This window comes from Oreochromis aureus, linkage group 3 (assembly GCF_013358895.1).
Source record: "Oreochromis aureus strain Israel breed Guangdong linkage group 3, ZZ_aureus, whole genome shotgun sequence".
NCBI lineage: Eukaryota > Metazoa > Chordata > Actinopteri > Cichliformes > Cichlidae > Oreochromis > Oreochromis aureus.
This window is the reverse complement of record NC_052944.1, coordinates 103,145,436-103,152,450: the sequence shown is the minus strand read 5'-3', so window position 1 is coordinate 103,152,450 and position 7,015 is coordinate 103,145,436. Positions and strand designations below refer to the sequence as shown.

Genomic DNA, 7,015 nt, shown 5'->3' with positions numbered 1-7,015 from the left:
CTGTCTAAATCGCGGACACACAGTATCCCACATTCTTGACTTTTAGTTCACAAACACTTCTTATAACAACCAACTACTCCTGAAACTTTGGATGTTTTAATGCTCTATACAGTAAAGTTACAGAAACAAATTAGGATATAATTATCAGGCAAAATGTCCTTCGTTCCTTAAAATAATCCTGTTCGATACCATGTGAGAACAATAAATCTATAATTTTCTGTTTTAATCAAAAAACTGAATGGTACTTGAGCGTACTTGGCTTGATGTGTACTTTGAATTGGAATAATACTGCGACTGATTGCATTCACAAGTCCACGAGAACACAAGTACGCACAAGCACATGCATTGATAAATGGCGTCAGTCTCATTTCTGAATTTATTTACTGATTGTTTGAAGGCATGTGCAATATTGGTACTCACGGCTCCTGATAGTTCAAAGGGACAGGTGGGAGAAGAGGGGTCAAGGCCGCCAGCAGGGCATGGCACACACAGTCCACCGGGTCACACAAAACTGACAGCTCATGTTGGAGTCAAATTGTTGTCATTGTGTTACTTAAATTTGTAAGTCTTAGTTCAACCAGCATAATCAAAGACATTCCTTTGTCTCTGACCACCTCTCCAGCCAGTTTGTTGGTGGGGGAGGCTGAAGTGTTTTATTATAGGGACATCCTATCTGTAGGTCCTGTTTTCTTGTGTAGTAAGCTTCCTGCTTTTATTATCCTTTTGGTGAGCAGCAGGTCACACAAACACACCCCAAACACATTCTCGCCCTCACATACATACACACACACACACATTCTCGCACATACACACACACACATTCTCGCACATACACACACACACACATTCTCGCACATACACACACACACACACATACACACACGTGCTTACACGTGCACACACATACACACACAGTGCCTTATATTTTGTAACCACAGGGGGGGTTTACAATGGGAGGTGCTTGTGTGTACTCTAACTGTTTTCAATAAAAAGTGGCAAGCGGAGCCCTAAGTCTAAGTCAGTCTGCGGTTGGATACAGAGTGCTTTTCTGAGACACCGACCGGCGCCTCCCTTGCGCAAGTAAAATTGATCGATCGATGATTGTCTTGTTTCTTTCGTTAACGAGAATACGTTTCTAAACTACCAGGGCCTGTGGAAACGCAGAACCAACAGCTCACATGAGCAGAAGGACCGCTAGAGCTTTGCCTCTATGACACCAGCAAGACGTCCATCTCCTCCTCCTGAATTAAATGGTAAATGGTAAATGGCCTGTATTTATATAGCGCTTTTATGGTCCCTAAGGACCCCAAAGCGCTTTACATATCCAGTCATTCACCCATTCACGCACACATTCACACACTAGTGATGGCAAGCTACGTTGTAGCCACAGCCATCCTGGGGCGCACTGACTAGTCCCTAAGGACCCCAAAGCGCTTTTACATATCCAGTCATCCACCCATTCACACACACATTCACACACTGGTGAATTAAATAAACCAGCTGAATACAACTCATTTGCTGTTTCACTTTGTCTCAGCAATAGCTAGCATTAGTTGAATACATCCATGTAGAACGCTAGGCTAATTGCAGTTTGCGATATCGGCACACTTTAAAGGTTAACAGCCACCATTTTGGAAGAAGACTCTCAGAATTACCTCTTGGTAGGTTGCAACAGCTCCACACTTCAGGTAACTGGTCGTCACCCGTGAAACTAACAGCGTGTTGCTCGCCTATGGACTCAAATGTCCGCTAGCAGTAGCTTGTCTCTCCTCCCTCTCACACACATCATGGGCCCAAAGCATGGCCAATATTAAAGTTATTATATTAATCATTATTAGTTATTACAGCAGTGAACCTTAAATCTTCACTCAAAGACAAGTATCTTTGACAGTGTATATATAGATGTATTATATATAAGAGACAAATATTGTCCGTTTAATATGTTGGCATTACTAAATTTGGCTCAATGCTTACATATATGTGTAGAAAGAAAATGTACGAGCTGTGATAACTGTTTCTGATAGAATGAAGATCAGACTGATATATTAAATATTCCTTTATTGGGTGAGAAAATCAGAGCATGTCATAACTGCTTTAAGTCACACAGAATAGATATCAGAGCCTTTAACAGGCTGACTTCTGCTAAATGGGACAAACTGGGCAGAAAGTATACAAACACATAACATCCTTATAGAATATGATGTAACACTATAGATCAACTTACCTCAGAATATATAAAGCATATAAACAATTACAGCAATATGATGCAACAAACACAGCAGTGCTACTAATCCAAAGTACTCAAAGCTTCATGTAACTGAAACAAACATGGACATTTATTTTTAGCTCCATTCTGCTGCTGATGCATACTTTAGGTTTCTTGGATGTCACACCACCTAGCAGTGATTCGCAGCTCTCTGGTACAACATTAAATACATCATAATCTTTGTTTTTTATCTTCAATTTAAGTCTGCATTGACCACTGCTTTCAATGTTCTTCCCATTATAGTCTTCCTGAGGTACTCTTTCATTACTTTTTTAGGCTTTTGCTTCCTAGCATTAATCTTTGTCATGCTAATTTGTGCACCTGTATCAAGTGTCACCAAAGTTCCTTGTATTGGCAGTATTGGCAGTGAAACAATCCACGTGTCTTCATAATCTGAGCGCCTCTAACTTTCTTGTGCTTCATTGTGCTCAGTTTTTACAACCCCAATGTGACACTATCCCCACAAAGAAAGTCTCACTTAAGTCAGTCTCTTCAAATAAATGCGCTGACATTGTTTGGCAAAATTATTTTTTCCATTATATTTTAAGCATCTTGTGCCATAAGCAGGACGCTGTCTGGGTTCATGTCTGCCACCACATCACTTACAGAAGTACTTTGAATCATCTTTGCTGGAATTTTGTGACATATTCTTCCTCATTTTCTTTTTAACCACAGCTATATTCACACTCTCATATACTGCACTGACACTTGTTTCATTAAATATCTTTGCATGTTGCAGGGCTAACTCACTTCCATGTTACAGTCTATCTGCTTCCTTCAGAGTTAGTTAGTTAGCATCTCTGAGCAGCCATTCTCTAGTCTGTTTGTCATGGATACCATACAAAATTTGATTACGGACCATAGAACCTTTTAGCTCTCCAAAATCACATGATTGTGCCTTTAGCTTTTAAATCAGTCACAAAGCGATCAAAAGTCTCTTCTGGTTGCTGTATCCGAGAAAACATACCTTTCATATACTGTGTTCTTCTTTGGTGAGCAGTGTGCATCAAACTTTTCAACCTCTTTGTCATACTTATTCCTTTCACCAACTTCCTCGAACTCAAATGCGTTGAAGACTTCAACGGCTTGAGGGCCAGCTACTGTGAGCAGCAATTATATTTTCCTGGCATCAGGTTTGGAGTCCAGTCCCATGGCAGCCATATACAGCTCAAACTGCTGCTTAAAACACCGCCAGTTGCTGTCTACATTCCCCACCAGTTTCAGTCCTTCCGGTGGCTTCCTTCTCAAACAGAACTTTGAACTGCTAACGCTTTCACTTTTTAACTTTTACTCCTTGTACCATGTGTTGTCCTCGTAGTGCTTGGTAAAAACAATACAGCCTCCACTTATGGCTTGTGAGCTACTGCTCCAAATATTTTATTATACAACACCATAGGCCAGACTTCTTTTATGTGCTCCCATTGCCATCCATGAGCTTTCTTAAATACAGTGCCCCTGCTGGTCAACCTTATCATTACATCAGCATCATACTGCATGTCAACATGTCAGAGCACACCAAGGACAAGTCAAACATGCCTTCAGGAAAAAGATAATGATTAATGATTTATTTAAACTGATATCAGGGTTTAGCAGCTGAGCTTTGACCTGTGAGCTGCAGATGTCCACAGTCAGGCTATACAGTTTTGAAATGTAATAGCAAGTTGCTATCTACAGTGTGGGTGTTATATCAGAGCATTGCATCTGATCTTTGATCTGTGAGGTAGACCTTCAGACTTTTTGATGGTGTGAAGTGTTTAATGTGCCTGCAGACACAGAGGACTGATGACGGAGAAGAAGAAGAGGATTTTCTCTGTTTCTACACAGACCTGGTCCAAACAGCAGAGAGTTGCAGAGTGAAGAAGTTCATGTGAAGAAGCTGAGTAAGTGCAACTTTGATTCATTCCAGTCTCTGAGGTTTCCTCTTCATCACAGAGCAGCTGCTCTTTGTTTGTCAGCGTGTTTCTGCCGAGAACACACACAGACTCATTTCATCACTGACGTTTGGATAAAGACTAAAAACAACAACAAAGTCTCCAACTTCCAGCTCAGAGCCTTTCAAATAGAGTTTGCAGGTAGACATTTGTTCTACTCACATCACATCAGACTAACTGTATGTGGGCGTCTTCATCAGACTGCTGCATGTCGGTACCAACATCATGAAACGTTCCTCACACATCTGCCACTGTTTGATCCTCTTTAACGGAGGAAGTGTGACTGTGCTGTGATGTTTAGTCACACTCAGTTTTTATGTGAACTCTGAACAGGTTCACAGTCAAACTATCAAACTGGAGTCCTGATATGAGAAACTGCTTCAGGTGCTGGACTCCAGTTTGACTCTGAAGTTGTTTTATAAAGGATCAGAGTTCATGTTTGTCTGTTAAATATTCTCTAGGATTCATGGAGAATATTTATCAGGTTCCCCTCTGAGTGCTGCTGTTGGTCCCCAATGATGCTGTAGGATAGATTAATGGAGGCTTGGCTGCAGTCCCGCTGTAGTTATTCCCTCACAGCTACACAACTACGCTTATATTTTTTCATTTCCAGCTCAGTGTCATTTGTGCAGCAACATTTCTTCATCTGGCACTTTTCCTTCATCAGATCTGTTTGATCTTCTAGTTTCAGATGGAAGCCGTCAGCAGTAAACTTTGTGTGTTTAAAGAGTTTGAATGCTGTGATTTCAGAGTCAGACTGCTGATAATGACAGCTCACACATGAAATCACATTTCAACATTTACCTCCCAAACTGCACAGAGACAATTTTGACTAGAAAGTTGTTTTTAGAAGGCCTTTGGTTTGAGCGGTGGCTTTTTAATAACCTCAACACATAAATGGCAAGTCCAAGAGCTTGTATGCCATCTTGAAACCCCTCTGGGTGCTTATCTGAATAGTTATTCTGAAGCATGACTGAATTTAAAGTGTGGATCACTTCCTGACATGGTGTCTGACCTGCTGGCAGCCTTTCTTCATTACACTCAACACATCAGGCAGAGCTTTGCAGTTTTCAGTTGATGTGCACATGAATGATTTGTGTTTCCTCTGCAGGTGAAGGTAGAAAGTGTGTGTGAGCTGATGTGAATTGAGCAGCATGGATCAGTGTGAGGACAGAGAGGAGGGAGTCCCTCCCTCTAAAAGCACTCTGTGTGGGGAACATGAGAGCCAGACCAAAGATCAGGGGTGAGATGACCATCTCTAACTGTCCATGACTCTTCTCCATGTCACAGCTCAGCACTCACATCACTGCTCCATCATTATTCACAGGAACCCACCTGGACCTCCACCCAGTTATAAGAGCAAGGAAGTGAAGGTCGTAATTAAGAAATTTGAAAATGTAATACAGAAGGAAAAAATGTAAGCTAATGTCACTGTTAAAGGGAATCAAATTTTATCAGTTAAGATCTGATGAGGCTTTTAATGAACATTTTAACTTTTTTTAGGACCCATCAGAGACTCAAACGTGGACCTCCACCCAGCTGTGTCTCCTTAAAGAGTGACCGGTCTAAAGATGGCCACATTAATTTTAAAGTCTCTGCTGCAGAGAGGTGAGCTGTTAGTAACATGGACTGATGTCAGTTTGGTGTCTGATTTAAATGATTTTCATGTTTCCTGGTTTCTAAAATGCATCTTTGTAGGAGAGCAGTGTCTCAAAGGACACACAGGCTCAGGTGTAACTGTCATTTTATCTGGTTTTAAGACACATTTGGTCAGAATTGGCTGTTTTTAACTATTTATTTTAATCACAGGTGTAAAGTTAGACATCACACATCTGGATCCTAAACTATGCTGCTAGCAGTGGGTAGTTTGACTTTAGCCTAGTGGCTAAGCTAACAGAAACATGCCAGCTGTGCTCTGTGAGGATGATAACCTGCTCTAGAAAGCAAACAAAAGGTTTGTGCAGCTCCTCTTCAGAAAAGTGTTCAGAGAGCAGCATTAGTTCTAATCTAAGAGGACTGTTACTGAGAGAAAACAGCTGCATGATCTGAACTCTGTGTTATAAAAGCTGCTTCAAGAACTTTCATTAGAGAATTTACTATTGAATAAAACATGTTTGTGTCTGCAGAGGTCAGAAGTCACAGTCTCCAGGATCAAGCTGTCCGCCTATGAAGAATGATGAATCTAAAGATTCACCTCCACTCTGCAGTGATGAACCTGGACCAAGGAGGTCAGAGACCTGTGATGAGCTCCTTTAGATGTTTGTATTTTCCTGGATAAATATGACATAAAAAATCCTAAAAATTTTACAAAGATTCATTAAAAAGATAAAAATATTAGACTTGGTCATTTGCTGTTTCAGGACAGTGATGCTCATACCTGTGAGGAAGGGATCTACTGAGTGGGTTCCATGTTTGTCTTTAAAGAAAAGAGCGGCTCTGTCATTGATTTTCATGTCTTTGTGTCTGATTTGTTTTTCGGGGGCTTTTTTTTGCCTGTCGTGTTTGGTTCCTTAGCCATCAGAATTGTTGCCTGAAGGCCAACAAAGATACCCAACGGATTTACTCTACCAAGTGGATCATCACGGCCTTGCTATATTGGTCCATTTGATCGACCTTTGTTGTTTTATTTTATTTTATTTTATTTTCAGTTGTTACAGATGGGACAGACATGGCTGGGGGATAGGAAAGGGAGAAAGAAAGAGAGGAAGGAAAAGAAAAACAGAGTGGAAGAGGGACAGTGAGAAAGGGCACTTATAGAAAAAGAAAAACTCTCCTGGATCACTTGTTAAGAAAAAAAAAAGAGAAAACAAGCAAAAAT

General features: G+C 40.8%; 1 long non-coding RNA gene across 1 annotated transcript; it reads left to right on the top strand.

Moving 5' to 3' along the window:
- The first annotated feature begins 5,379 nt into the window (after positions 1–5,379).
- LOC120438719 lies at positions 5,380–6,425 on the top strand. The gene is made up of 4 exons (XR_005612078.1): positions 5,380–5,440; positions 5,525–5,614; positions 5,701–5,805; positions 6,324–6,425. It is a non-coding gene; the product is annotated as an uncharacterized LOC120438719 (long non-coding RNA).
- The last annotated feature ends 590 nt before the right edge of the window (positions 6,426–7,015 follow it).